We start from the raw sequence: 15,800 nt of genomic DNA on the forward strand, positions 1-15,800 counted from the left end.
CACAAAGCAGCCGTGCTCTGATTCCAGTTTATCTGAGGCAGCGGCCTTTACAAAGGTTTCTTTCCTGACTTTATAACTTGGAAGATTAAATATACAGAAATGAAGAAATCTCTCTCTCTCTCTCTCTCTCTCTCTCTCTCTCTCTCTCTCTCTCTCATATATTTTATCATCTAGCCCAGGTTGGCCTTCAGTTTGATATTGTTTTACCTCAATCCCTCAAGCGTCGGAGTTCTAAGCATAAACCATCATATTTAGCTTCTCTAGTACTTTTAAAAGTCATTTATGGTTAGGATTACCTTAACTTTCTTCTCTTTTTAATATGATTATTTTTGTGTGTGGTGTATATGTGTGCATGCATGCAGGCATACAGCCACAGGTGTGTGCACGGTTGTGCATATTCGTGCATGTGGAGGCCAGAGGTTGATGTTGGGTGATGCCGGCCTACTCTTTCACCTTAGTTGTGAGCCAGGGTCTCTTGCTGAACCCGGAGCTCACTGATTGGCTAGACTGACTGACTAACAAGCCCTGGGAATTCACCTGTCTCTCTCTACCTTCCCAATCACCAGGGCTACAGACTTGTGCCTTGTATTGGTTTTTTATGTGGATACTTGGAGATCCGAATTCAAGTCCTCACAGTTGGGTGGCAAGTCTGAGTCATCTCCTTAGCCTCAACATTTCCTTCCTTCCTTCTGTTCTTTTCTTTCTTTCTTTCTTTCTTTCTTTCTTTCTTTCTTTCTTTCTTTCTTTCTTTCTTTCTTTCTCTTTTTTTAAGTGTTTAATGTGTCTTATCCCTCTTGAGTAGTTTGGGGAGTAGAAACTAAGAAGATGAAACTTTCCAGAAGAGAGAGGGACTGCCTGAAGTCTGTAAGGAAGCTTGCCTGGTGCTTTTCCCACAGGAAAAGGCTCTTTGGCAAATGGCAAAGGGCAGCAAGAAGGCCCCTGTTCTCACATGGTGACACCTCACGATCATACGAGGCTTTTCCAATCTTCAAAGTTCTCTTCACACATATCTCTTGCTTCCCCCTGCAGCCAGCGACACGCTCGGCTTGCTATTTCATGGCTTACTGTGCAGATGGCACGCTCTAAGACAGAACTTGCCTAAGGGGATGCTAACGAGAAAGCCATGGTGGTGCATGGGGTCTGACTCTGACGTGATCTAGTTCTCTCTGAAAGGTTTTGTTAAAGACACCCTCTTTTGAACTCCTGACCAAAAGCTCCTCTGCCTTCCTCATTCTGAGGCTCGCATTGTGTGGGCTGTGTTGTTTGTATCACGTTCTCTGTGTCCTGTTAGCTATAGGCGACCATGGCTACACTATAGTGGCTACAGCAAGCCGCCCAGCAACCTTCCAATCTCTAGGATTTGCACTCACATCCTTACTTCCTTTGAAAGCCAAGTGCAACCATCAGCCGGTCTACATTTGCTGTTTGAAGGGGAACCAAGTGCTGGGGAACGGACCCAGGACCTTGTATATGTCAGGCAGACAGACATTCAATCCTGAGCTATGGCCTTTCTATATTTTCTTATTTATTTAAACATATTCCATGTGTGCACACATGTGTATGAAGGTGCCCGCGAGAGTGTCAAAAGAGAGCCTATCGGAGTTGGTTCTCTCTTCCATTATGTGGATTCCAGGGATTGAACCCACGTGGCCAGGTTTGCAGGCGAGCATCCTTACCCACGGAGCCATCCTGCCAGCCCCTTTCCATTTTATTTTGAGACAAGGTCTTGCTAAGTCACCCAGGCTGGCCTTGAACTCATTCTGTAGCCCAGGCGGGCCTGTCTCAGCCTCTGCTGTAGTTAAGATACAGACCCCTGCCTGTCACTGACCTCTTCACTTCTGTGTACTTCCTCATGAACACGCCTCTCGGCCCCTTGGGCTCAATCACACCACGCTTCTCTTCTCACTGTCCTGGGATTCTGTCTACCTCTCCTTCCTCCACCACACCCCCCTCCTCTGCTATTTCTGCCATTATTCTATCCCTTGATTCACTTCTCGGCACCTCATCCCTTTTTTTCTCTCTCAGCTCTGCCTGCCCCGGAACAGGCCGGCATCCTTCTGTTCTCAGGTGTACACAGCTCGCCCTGCACAATGTACGGCGACCCCAGGCAGCTGACTACCGCTTTCCTCTCCGGGTGGCCTTTGCCTGTATTCTCACTTCTCTTTTCTTGGTCTATTTCCTCAGTGGTTTCCCCCAAGAGCTAGACTGCGCTCTTCATCCTCAGATGTACCCGGCCCATGATGCATTCTCTGTACCTCTTTAATTGAGCCACCACAGGGAGTGCAGAGGGGATGGTTCTGATGGCCTCTGTGGCATCCTTCAGAGGGTTGCTTCTTCCTACTTGGCTTTCAAGGTTACTCACGATCCAGGCATCACATCCCCCTTGCCTTCTCTCTTATACATCTCCCATGTACCCCATGCCCCTTAACTCTGTCATGTTTCTTCTTCTTTACACTAGGATGGTAACCTCTACCACTCCAGGAGGGAATGGTCACACCCTACTTACTTCATTTGCCGGATTCCTCCACCTTCAAGTCTCCAGTCCATCAAGAAGCTTATGCTCCGCCTCTAAACCTCCACCTGGCTTCTGTGCGACCACAGGCCCCTCTGTACCACCCTTGCCTGTAGCGTTTGTCCTGTGATTACGGAGGCCAAGTTTTCCTGTTGGACCATGAGCTGCATAGAGGTGGAGACTTCACATTTACCCCTGTGCCCAGCACCTGGGCACAAACTAGGAGCTTCATAAAACAACGTTATTATTTCTATTTTTAACTCCTGTTTCTTCAGCTGGAGGATTACAAGGTCTCTGGTGGAATCAGGCCGAGGGAATGGCGGCCATCATTTCCTGTAGACAAAGAGGGATTTCCTATGGTGCCGTTCTCACCTACATCAGTTTTTTATATTTTTATTTTGGACTCTACAGGTGTTAGTTGATGCAGTGGGAATTTTGGAGTTAATTAAAAGCCCCACTTACACCGAACTTTCTTTGCAGAGTTACTGGGAGGAAGCATGGAAATTAGCAGTTCAAGGTGACCATTAGAAAACAGCCCAGCTTCTCTTGAGCCAGGCCTCAGGGAGCTGGTTCACCCTGCTATTTATGTTTCTACTTCCCTTTTGCCCTCTGAAGTCTGATTGTGTCAACAAGGGTACAAGCGCCTGAGGTCAGGGACTGCTTCTTTGCCTGTCTCCCAGAGCAGATGCAAGAGGAGGGGGTGGGGTTCAGTATGGGGGTGGGGGGAAATGTGGGGGAATCAGAACAGTGAGGAGGAGATTCACCCATGCTAACAGGAACACTGAGGTTGCTCGGGAAGATCTCTTCTTCCCTGAAGCAGAAAATGGTCCCAGGGATAGGTGGAGGGTTCACAAGGTCACAGCCCTAGGTGAGGAGCTCTGGGCTGCCTAAGGCTGCTAACCAAGGAAGAGTCAGTGCTCTCTGTGACTCCAGGGACAAGCCCTCCCTCACTGATTGCTCATGCCCCAGGGGCCAGCATTACTTCCGTGTGCACAGGGCAATATTAACTGGATCCATCAGGAGATACACACACACACACACACACACACACATATTAGAAAAGGGTTTGGATTTGAGAAGAGGATGGGAGGCCACAAGGGGAGTTGTGGGGGCAGAAAGGAGTGGATATAATCAAGACGCACTATATCATGTATAGAATTTCAAAAATATTAAATAACTAGAATAGAAAATGACACGGCATCATTGGTACCTCACCTCCCTGACATTATTAGGACCCCCTAAATACATTGATTCTTATTATTTGCTGTTGTTTTGATCTATGAAGTCACTGCTGATTCCGAATTAGTGGATAAAAAATTGCTCTTGGTTACTCTTAGGCAAAGACTCTTAGGATCACCGCACTTTCATCAAGTATGTGTGTCTTAGGACATCTTATTAAATATGACAGTTACTTCATGAACAGTGAACTCAGCCACCAGCATCGTGGCTCAGGCCAGAGTGAGGAGTTTTCTTTTCTTGGGCATGCTAGCTATTATTTGTGTGTCATGTTTGGGGGCAACTTAACAGTGACGTCATCTTAGCAATGATGTCACCAACCCGAAATACACAATGTGAGAAATGGAGCCCCAGGGCAAGAGCCTGGTTTACAGAATGAGAAACGAATCAGATGGAGCCACCTCGCTTGGCTGGGGACTTGTCACTTCTCTTCTCCACGCCAGCGAATAACCAGGCAAATGCCATACATCCAAATGTATGTATTCACAGCAGAATTTTAGGGGGTGTGCAAATTCCCCAACACAGGATCTACAATAAATGAGGCTGACTGCACAAACCCAAGAATACCCGACAAAAATGAGAGTTTTTTCTTTTCTATTTTTTCCAATAGACTCTGATGACCTGGCTCATAGAACAGCCCTGACTTTGACATTTATTATGTAATTTGATTAAATTTTGTGTTATGTTTTTTATGTGTAGTGTATACATGTATGTATATGTGGGTGTGCAGGTGTGTGTACCAGTCCGGTGCATACGTGTAGGGCCCAGAGGAGGACATTGGTTGTCCTCTGTTTCTCTCTGCCTGACTGCCTTGAGACAGGGTCTCTCACTGAATGGGGTGCTTGGTGTTTCCTGGGGAGACTGGTGGCTAGGGAGTCCTACATGTCCTTCCGTCTGTGTGCCACTCTAGTGGTGGGGTTACAGGCTCATGCAACCACCCCTAGCTTTTTACGTGGATACTGGAGATCTGAACTCGGGTCCTCATGCTTGTATAGCAAGGTCTCTGACCTACTGAGTCACCTCTTCAGGCCCAAATTGGCTTTCTTAGAAGCTTTACTACTCATTAAATTAAAAGTTGTCTGGATTTGTGAATGGATATTGGTTTTGGTCTCCCCCCCCCCTTTTTTCAAAGGTACAAAACTGGTTTGCTGGGATGAGATACACAGTTTGGGTGATGATCATATTCCGCTGGCTGCTAAAAGAAGCTACCCACTGCTGTCCCTCAGCATCAAGGACTCAAAGATGACCTCAGGAAAATGTCTGGGCCTTGAAATGTAAGTAAGAGTGTAAATATTTGCCTTGCAAGGTATTCTTTTGAGGTAAAGCACAGGCTCTTTGAGTTACATCTTTCCTTATATCTCATGTAGCGAGCTGCTGCTCAAAAATCCATTAAAGCTGTTTCCCTCCACTCCGCTCTCCTCCTCCTTTCTCTTCACGTCTCCTTTCCTATTCCGGAGTTCAACAGATGACATCCAAAGCTCCCCTCCAGCCTGCACGCCCTTCCCTTTTTCCTCTGGTTTTCCTTTCCCATCCGTCTTCCTTTTCCTTCTGTTTTTCATCACAGGGTCTGTCTAGGTAGTCAGTCCCCTTCACACTCGGTATCCCTACTTCTGTCTCCAGAGTGCTGGGATTACAGGAAGCACGGCCACGTCCAGATCTGAGAGTGCTCTTTGGAAAGGGACTACTTCTTTCTGTCATGTTCTGCAGCAATTTGCCAGACAGCTCCTTTGGAAAAGGGAGATGCCCCTGGAGATATAAGCCCCGGATCTTGGGAAGGATTATGCAGTAACAGCCCAGCTGGATGAGGCTGATTAGTGTCCAACAAGCAGGTCTTATGCGGTGGAGTAAAGGCTTAAAGAGGGCAGTTCCACAGTGCCCGAGGCTTGGCCGTTAGTTTGGAGCTGTGAGTTGTAGAGTGAAATGGGACCATTCTGGAGAAGATGCTGGAAGAAGTGGGTGGTACCATGGGATGACAGATCATTCCGGCAAAAAGTTCTGCCTAGGAGGGCAGCGGTATTAACAAAACTGTGGCAGCGTAATGAGCTACAATGGCAAAGCAGAGGCCAGAGTCTGAGGCATGAGCCGTTGAGAGACGAATCTACCACCCTGAGGGAGTACAAAGGAAGCCGAGTGCTGGAGGTGGCTGCAGAACCATCAAGGTTGAGATGGTGCCATGGTTCAGACTGGTTGACCTCGCTCTGGTCAGCAGAGATGGGTTCTAGGACAAACTATCAGGATTTGGGTTAGACAGGACCAGAGGGACTACTGAGCCTTCACCTTCTTCTTTACATAAGAGGTAAACTTTGTCAGAAATAGCTCATATTGAGCCAACGGCAGTCTTTCAGAGAAAACAGGCAGATCCTCCCCTGCCTCCATCCCCGGGGTTCTACTCTCTGTCTCCCCCACCCATCGTCCTCATCCCACACATGGCCGGCTGAAGCTGTGACCCACAGAAGCTGGAGGAAGAAGCAACCCCCTCAGAACATCTGCTGTCTTTAAGCTCCCAGGCTAATAGACTCAGGTGAAGTGCGGCTCGCTAAGCTATTATATTTGTATTTTATATTGAGCCTGCCTGGAATCCTCTCTTTGGTAGATGGAATTGATATTCCCATCTGACGGCAGATGCTAAAGTATGAAGAGCTTCCACGAGGTTTTTGCCTCAGTAATATACTGAATATATAGAAAAGTACCCCAGTGGAGCATCCAACATTTTGGGCTTTTGTCTGTCCAGCCTGTTTAGTGGCTTAATTTGGATTTACAGAATAACCTCATTCACCCCAGAACCAAGCAATGAATTATGGAACCAATAATAGCAATAGCAATCAAATGCGCTAAGAAATCAGAAAAAATAGCCAATGAAGTCATAGATAGCATGGAACTCCAGAGGCTGCAGAGTCTAAGTGTCATTCTTATTTGGACTAAAGCCGTATGTGTGTGTGTGTGTGTGTGTGTGTGTGTGTGTGTGTGCACATGTATGCAGATACATATTCACATTCATGTACAAGCATGTAGAGGGCAGAGGTTAAAATATCTTCATGCAAATATGTAAATATCCTTAACATCTCTTCCCCTTATTCTTTGAGACAGGATCTCTTCCTAAATCTGGAGTTTGTTGATCTGAGTAGCCTGACTGGCCAGCAAGTGCCAGGATCTGCCTGCCTCTGCTTCCCCAGTGCTGGACTACAGATGTTTACAAGGATGTTGGGGATTTGAACTCAGGCCCTCAAGTTTGTACAGCAGGCACTGTATTCACCAAGCCATCTCCCCAGAGTCCAACACTCAAGTCTGAAGAGTGCTGATGACTGGAGGCCCTGGAAGATTAACTGCACGGTGGAAAGCTGCTCTTCATGGAAAGCAAGGCTGGGAAACTAGATGTGGGCTCTTCCATTTTGGTTGGCATGGGACACTCACAGAGGCTTCCTTAGCTTTTCTGTTCCTTATGGGAAATGGGTAGATGCAACCAACAGAGGAGGATCTGCCTGTCTAGCTCTGGAAACTCACACTTATTTCTTTAAAGAGTCCACGAGAGAGACGATCTGAACTCACAGGTGGAAGGCAAGTGCTGAAGGCATGCACAGAATTCTGAGAAGTATTGCGTGCTGTACCAAGAGAGTGCGAGCACTCACTAGCAGCGTCCTCACGGATTCCCAGAACCATGGGGGTGGCTGTGCAGCTGTGGAAAGGATGTGCTAGGAATTCCTGTGATTCCTATTGGTATTCAGCATCTGGAGACTGCTGTGGTCTGGCTTCCTTCTTATGACCAGGTGCTCGGAGGAACAAGTCATGGCTAACAAAGGGCTCCTCAGCCACAGCTCTTTATCTCTGTTCCCAGACATGACCTCCTCATATGAATTTAGAGCTGGGAACACAGGGATCAAGACAAGAAGTCTGCAAGTGATGGACTATGAATCTGGGATCCAGACTGGCACCCACTGAGGCCTAAGGCACTGGGTGGTCCAGGATTTGGGCACAGCTTCACCATACCTCATTTAGAAGCGGGCTTTCTCCCAGCTGAAAGGTGCCTCAATGAATGTCTATTTCCTGTCAATGCCACCCAGTTATTAGAAAGGCGAGCAGACAGTAGTAACTACATGTTCTCCTTCTTAATACTCGGGTCTCAATGAAAGGCTATTCATTTAGATATGACATTCTTGAAATAAGCAATAAATCGAGGTTTGCCTTTTCATTCTTAAATCTTGCAACTGACTTCAGTTCCTAGACAATTCAATTCTATACAATGGCGATGAGGAGGATACATACTGTGTTGAACTATGGCGATATTTCTTATATGCTATTCTGAGCCGGAAAAAAAATTCCACACAAACTAGCAATTCTTAAATGCCTTAGTTGTTCTAGACTGGTTGAAAAGCAGGTGTTTTAGAAATCCATAAAATAGTATGTGTAATATATATTATTATATGAACTTATTATACTATGTGTATAAAATTATATAACATATGTATGTTGTCTAGAGGGGAGATGGATCTCTTTCTATTCATGTCAGATGTACATATTTTTTCAAGCTTCATAGGCACAAAACATCAGTATGTGTGTATATGTGCACATGTGTCTATGTGTTTCTCTGCATATATGTATGGGTATATACCATGCTTATATATGCATGCATTTTTGTGTATGCTTACATGCATATTATATAGATAATGTATCTCTCTTTGTGTGCTTGCATGTGTGTGCATATGTACTGTGCATGAATATGAGCATGCCCGTGGAGTGTATGCATATGTGGACTGCGGGACAAGGAAGGCTCTATAGGAGGTACCTCCACTATATAACCCATCCACACTGGAGTATACTATATTACTGAGCCCACGAATGAGATTGGCCAAAAATGGTGCACTCCATCTTTATGTTGAATGAAGTTTTTTTCTTTTAAAATTGAAAACCATTTTTTTTTTATTCCAAAAGACTGAGAAGGATGGTACTTTAAAAATAATTCTAGTCATTTGAATTTAAGGCCCTGGAAAAAGAGCTCCATCTATGATCCAAATCTCTCTTCTGGCCCAGAGCCCAAAGCATTTTCATTAGCCGGAGAATGGATACCATTTCCTTCATTCCGAGCTTTGCCGCTCTGTAGTGTTTGTTCAGAGACAAGCTAACAAGTGTCAATGGCTCTGCTGCCCTTAATAATATGTCTCCTTCCCCTGGATGATCTATTTCAGTTGCATTATTGCCATTTAAAGGTGGCCTTGGGGTTGTACTCGCACTTTCGGGGACTGCAGAAGGAACGCTGGGTTTCTCCTACAGGATTTGGCCTCTTCCATTAGGGAGTTGTATGAAGGAAAAGCCCCAATTGTTTTTGAAGATATTCACACACACACACACACACACACAAGGCCATATAAAGCACATTTTCGACCCTCTGTGCTGGGTTTTTGGTGCTACTCACGGTGCTCTTGCTCAACTATGCTAATATTTCCTCAGGTTTTAAAATTAATTGTTGAAGATCCCACTGCAGTCTTTCCAATAAGTAAAACTGACATATAAGGTTAAAAAAAAAGAAGAGCAAGGTCATCTATTAGGACAATTGGAAGGAGGGGCATGCTGCTGAGAAACCTGGTATCCAGCGCTCACATCCAGAGACTGCTTCTGCACGAATGTGGCAGATATTACACTGTACTGTAATAGTTGTGAGCATGGCTGGAAACCTTACACTGTCCTGGATGTGACTCAGAGTTCAGTGGTGACATCGTCTAAAGCAGAAGGTGCTGCATGTGGTGTGTGTGTGTGTACCACATGAGTGTGGATGCCTGGAGAGGCCCAAAGAGGGTATTGGCTCCCTTGGACCTGGAGTCACAGGTAGTTATGAGTCACATGATAGGAGTGCTGGGAACTGAACTCAGGTCCTCTGGAAGATCAGCAAGCATCCTCAGTTGCTGACCTGTCTCTCTGCCTTTCCACCTTACCTTTGGAGACAGGCCTCTTCGTGGACTTGGAACTCACCGATTGGTCTAGACTGGCTGGCTAGCACACCTTATTGGATCCTCCTCTCCCCATCCTACCCCCAGTGCTGGGATTACAGATGCATAGCACCAGACCAGGCTTTTGATATGGGACAAGGGATCCAGCTGAAGTGTTCGGGCTGACGTGGCCAAGCACTTTGCCAACTAATCCATCTCCCTGTATCTACATGGTACTTTTTGATCAACGTTGAAACCATTTTTATTTTCCTTTAATAAAGGTAAGTGCGCTTTCAACAATCTGGTCTAAGATTATCCAGACAGTCACATTCAGTTACCATCTCAGGGACCAATCATCCTTTGACTATTAATGATGCATGAAGCCCAAACACAGGAGCTCACCAGCATGGCTAGATGTCAGGTATGGAACACTAGCAAGTGGCTTGCACACAGTGGGTGCTCAGCAAGCAGTGTGTTGACAGAAGCCTATCTATTACACACTGGAAAAGTTCTTAAATAAAAGAACCCACTGCCCACCAAAACAATGAGTGGGGGAGCCCATTCCCAACAGGTAGATCTACAATATAACTCCCTCACCCAAGGCCCAGGGATCATCACAGAAGACAGGGTGAAAAGATGTCAGAAGCCACACCCATACAAGTTTACCAATATGACTGGCAAAATAGTTGCCGAGCAAGGACAATCAATAGCCACGCTAATGTGGAGTGGGGGAGGGCAAGCCTCTGAGGCCTTGGCCCTACACAAAGAACTACAGGCAACTACGGAATGCTGAGATTGGAAGAAATAGTCTTCCTCAAGGAAGAGCACACTGATTGGTTATCCAATACCAAGCGATCAGCCCTGAAAACACATATACAAGTAACGTTATATAGACTGAGCAGATTGTAATTAAATATTTAGGAATACACGTATGTATGTATGTATGTACACAATACACACACACATGCATGTAACAACAATGACTGGAAAAGAGACCATGAGTTTGAAAGAGAACTACGTGGGGATAGATAAGAGAATTTGGAGGCAGGAAAGGAAGGGAGAAATTCTGTAATTATATTTTAATGTCAAAAATTAAATAATTTAAAATATTATTACACACAGTTATTCATCTTAACTGTCCAGGTATTTTGGTGTGAGTACATATTCTTTATTGTAAAATTTATATACCACAAAATTATTCATTGTAATGGTTTTAAGTACTCCAAGTCTTAGAGGAAGTGCTTACGATATTAACTCATTTGTTATGTAGACTTCCCAAGTTAGTATCCCTGCCAGTCAGTGAGTAACTATGATGCACAATAATGTCCTATGTCATATATGACCAAGCAATGATGACATCTAACACTGAGCTCTTAGACATTGCCTCTCTAATCCAGGTATTGAAGACCTGGAGTATGGCTGATTGCACTGTTAGGAAATGGTGAAGACTTCAGGGATGTGTCCTCGTGAGAAGTAGTAGGTGGGAGGGGAAGGCCTTGAAGGGTACACTGGGACCCTGAGGCCCCCACCCCATATCCTAACTGCTGTGAAATGAACAGCTTTCTCCCCACCGTGCTCTCTTCCGATAATGTTCTGCCTTGCAACTTGTCCAAAGTCAGGGGAGCGTGCAACTATGGATGGAGTCCCCCAAAACCATGAGCCAAAATAAATGTTTCTCCTAAGCTGACTGTCCAGGGTGTTCTGGGTTGGACTGAGAGAAAGCCGATGAACACAGATTCCAGGTGTGGCTCTCAGGCTCTAGTGGGTATTACCTCATTTAGTCACCTTGATGGCAGGTATACAACTATTAGCCTATTTTGTAGTTGAGCAAACTGAGGCTCAGGAAAGTAAGTGACAGGGGCAAGGGCATAGTCTTTGAAACGAGCAGGTAAATCTAGAGTCTTGTTCTTAGCCACCACACTACCGTTTCTGTTTCAGAGAAGAACCTGAGGGGATATTCCATTGTGACATCCCTGGGAAGATAGTTCACCCCAGTCCAAACAGATAGGGATGGGCTGGTAATAAGAGTGAAGCAGCCCCCAATTCCATGGTTACTTCTTTATGAACCAGGGATGGTGGGGGAGGGAGCTGGGAGAGCGAGCCACTCCGTACTAACAGAGAAGAAAGGAAGTACTGAGAAAAGACCTGTTTAGCCAAGTAGAGCTGATCCTTTTCAGCTGCTGGGCAGAAAGAGCTGCGATACTGTGAAGACGCTTCCAAAGTTGTTAGCACGAAAGAGACATTCCGAGAAATTCAGCATAATAAAATTGCCACAGAGAACATGAAGTACTGGGAGGAGAAGAGACATAGGGCAGAAAGCCCAACCGAGAGACCTCCTGAGGCACCATGGGGCAGAGGGTGAGGCTAGAACTGGGGAAGTGATCCTGGAGCAGAGCGACTGGAAGGGCCGCTGGAGGGGAAGAGTGGTCAGGACAAGGGATACAAAAGTTAAGTTGAAACTGGGAGTGATGGTCTATGCTTGTAATCTTTGTACTTGGGAGTCAGAGGCAGGAAGACTGCCGTGAGCTGGAGGCCCAGTCTGGACTGTAATGAGCTCCCAGCCAGAATGGGCTCATAGTGAGACCAGAACCTCATTTGATTTGACTGCCAGAGTTCAACCTACATGACTGACAGAATGAGTTAGTTTCTCATGAAACGGAGGACAGGAAGGCTTCCAGGACAAGAGATTTTGTATAATCAGGTTCTCATGTCTCTGGCCACCTCATAGTTACTGATCACCTAAAAGCACTAAAGTAACAGTTTAATTCCAAGGCAGCCAGTTCTACAAGCTAAAGGTGTGGAGAATGCCGAAATAAAGCTTTAGGCAGAGACACAGGTGGATAATGGGAGATGTGCACTTAGGAAAAAGCAATCCATCCATCCATCCATCCATCCATCCATCCATCCATCCATCCATCCATCCATCCACCCACCCACCCATCCAACCATCCATCCATCCACCCACCCACCCATTCATCCATCCATATATCCATGAACCCTTCCACCCACGAATCCATGCATCCACACATCCATCCATCCATCCATCCATCCATCCATCCATCCATCCATCCACCCACCCAACCATCCATCCATCCACCCACCCATTCATCCATCCATATATCCATGAACCCTTCCACCCACGAATCCATGCATCCACACATCCATCCATCCATCCACCCACCCATCCATCCAACCATCCATCCACCCACCCACCCACCCACCTACCCACCTACCCACCCGTTCATCCATCCATATATCCATGAACCCTTCCACCCATGAATCCATGAATCCATCCATCCACCCATCATCCATAAATCCATCCATTTATCCATCCATCCATCTATCCATCCATCCATCCATCCATCCATCCATCCATCCATCCATCCATCCACCCATCCATCCATCCACCCATCCATCCATCCACACACCCATCCATCCATCCATTCATCCATCCATCCATCCATCCATCCATCCATCCATCCATCCATCCATCCATCCATCCACGCATCCATCCATCCATCCATCCATCCATCCATCCATCCATCCATCCATCCACCCACCCATCCACCCATCCACCCTTCCATCTATGAATTCATGCATACAGCCATGCATCTATGCAGTCACCCATAACATCCATTGATCTATCCATCCACCTGTTCTTCCTCAGCTTTTCTTAGGTGTCAGGGGCACCACACTGAATCTATTTTTTACTGAAATAAATACTGTTATCAACACGGTAGCAGCAGCTATCACACACACACACACACACACACACACACACACATCTTGTTTGGGCTCAGATGCACTCAGCAAGGGGGGCACATTGTTGTTTGGGGGGTGGGGAAAAAGGTAGACAGAGCTGTCCTGGGATCATTTCCACATTGGCAGCATTTCAACAGATAGCAACCTTCTGCTCAATGGCCAGGATCAGACCTTTTTATGAGTCATTGTAAAGAGCTAAGTGCATTGACATATACTTCATAAATGCTAAATAATAACAAGTCAGTGAACCTAGAAGTATTGGATTCAGTATTCGAGACATTAAATCCAAGTTATGCTGTTCTAGAAGCCAGGCAAACAAATAAATCAACCCCAAATCAAATAAAGGCACATCCATCCCAGCCAGCAGTGGGTGTCGTCTGGAATGTTCTTTATGGGTGAGTGGCTCTCTCATGAATGGGCACTTGTTAGTATTTTACCTGACAGATCACCCACAACGCCTCGCCTGTGATTTGGGAGAAGAGTTTTATATTCAATCCACAGCAGACAACGGTGACACTATATTCTTAAGGCTCCATTTCCCTTTATTTGATGCCAGAAAATCATATCTGCTGAAGCCCTGGAGAAGAGCAACTGTCACCCCACTGAGCAATTAGCCTGATCCTGGTGGGGAGTCTCTGTAGGCAGCACTGGGAGACAGTGTTTGTATTTCAAAGCTAGGATTTAGTTTTCCTCTAAGATGTGAGGCTCTTTAGGGGTCCTTGTGATTCCTCAAGGCACACAACGTGGAATGTTTGCAATGCCACATAATCCTGTATTGGCAGAAGAAATGGACTGTGGTATAGCCCGAGTGGTTTTCCGATTCTCCGTCCAGAGCTCTAAATGTGGTCGGTTGCAGTCTGATGTGGAAGTCTGTCAACACCACCTTTTTTTTTTTTTTTCTCTAGGAACACATCTTGGTTCTACACATACACACTCACCTGAACACATACCCTCTTAGGCATATTACAGTGACAGCCCCTTTGGGAGTTAAAGCCCAGCTTGGTGTGGCCAAAGACTGACCTCAAAGCAGATCATAAGTTAGAAGATGGTAATAGTGACATCTCAGAAAGCAGCACACACGGACACGCTCACATTTGGCATACCAGATAGGAGGAGATACCATTCTCCAACAGTCATTTCTAAAAGAAATGTAACCTCATTCATTAGCAGGCAGGAGGAAGAATGGCAGGGAGGAACTCTAGACACTTAGAGAAAGTGTTGAATGGAGGGCACCACCCAAAGGGATGGTACAGAGCCCAGGATCAAAGGGTAAAGCCCCCATCAGATGTTGAACTTGCTGATTCTACTTCTACAAATGCAAAGGCGAACCGGGCTCGTCACATCTGCACGGTGCACACGCAGCTCCCTGTGTCTCATCCAAGTGCAAACAAAACAATGTGTTAGAGGTTCCCATACACAACAGCATGTCTCAGCCACTTGGCGGTGCCAGAAAGGCAGACACCCTTTTAGCCTTAGAGATCCCAAATTGGGAGATGCGGGAAGAGGGCTGGGGAATATGGAGCGGAGGGGCTGCCCACCACACTTTTGAAAACGCTGCTTTGTCAGCTCTCGCAAGGGTGAAACACATTCAAGTTCAAGGAAACGCATTCAAAATAATTCCCTTAAGTTTTTCGCTTCACAGGCCAAAGAACTGAGAGATCAAGTAATTGTCACGAGGTCACCCAGTCGATGATAAACAGAAAGTTAGGCTTTCAAGCAACAACTAATCTTAGTGTCCTTCGCACTCCCTATACTATTCCATTTGGTGAATTTTTTTGGCCTTCACATCTGGTATGTCCATTCACATGTGCAGAAACTAGAATGCATTTGCATAAGTTATAATATGATTATAATATCTAAAATGGAATTATAGCCATGCATTCACCTTTGTATTCCTTGAAACAGCCAGTGAGAACTTCCACGTTGACAACATGAATATTAGGAAGAATCGGTTTTTGAGAGCAACTGCACTTACCTTCTTCAGATCAGTCCCAGAGTTGAGAGCAGGGACTTAGTGTGGTCCTCTGCGCATGTGCAGAGACCGAGTCCCCAAACCAGCACCTACAATAAAGCAAAGATAAAGAGTTTCAATAAAATAACTCCATTAAAAGCAACAACAACAACAACAACAACAACACATGCTGGCCTCACACTATGCTGCAAGCAATCCACTTTAAAGAGTCAGAATTCCACTCATTATCTCTAAATCTTTAAATCAAAAACTCACTTCACGTCATGTGGCCATTGTCCATTTAATCAGTTCTGGGTCTTGACAGATTCCAGATGCTTCTTTAATTTTTTTTAAAAGTTTACATTTAAGTGTGCGTGTGTGTGCGTGTGTGCGTGTGTGTGTGTGTGTGTGTGTGTGTGTG

General features: G+C 45.7%; 1 protein-coding gene and 1 non-coding gene across 2 annotated transcripts in view; one reads left to right on the forward strand and one right to left on the reverse strand.

Annotated features, from left to right (window-relative positions):
• Zfhx3 (zinc finger homeobox 3) overlaps positions 1–15,800 on the reverse strand; it is a 628,106-nt gene that overhangs the window by 423,606 nt on the left and 188,700 nt on the right. The window contains exon 2 of the mRNA XM_026778321.1: positions 15,404–15,489. The gene's annotated coding sequence lies outside the window, so the exon portion shown is untranslated. The remainder of the gene's footprint in view (positions 1–15,403; positions 15,490–15,800) is intronic.
• Positions 7,987–8,055, forward strand: LOC113455995. The gene has a single exon (XR_003376892.1). It is a non-coding gene; the product is annotated as a small nucleolar RNA U54 (small nucleolar RNA).

This window comes from Microtus ochrogaster, chromosome 4 (genome assembly GCF_000317375.1).
Source record: "Microtus ochrogaster isolate Prairie Vole_2 chromosome 4, MicOch1.0, whole genome shotgun sequence".
In the NCBI taxonomy this organism is placed as follows: domain Eukaryota; kingdom Metazoa; phylum Chordata; class Mammalia; order Rodentia; family Cricetidae; genus Microtus; species Microtus ochrogaster.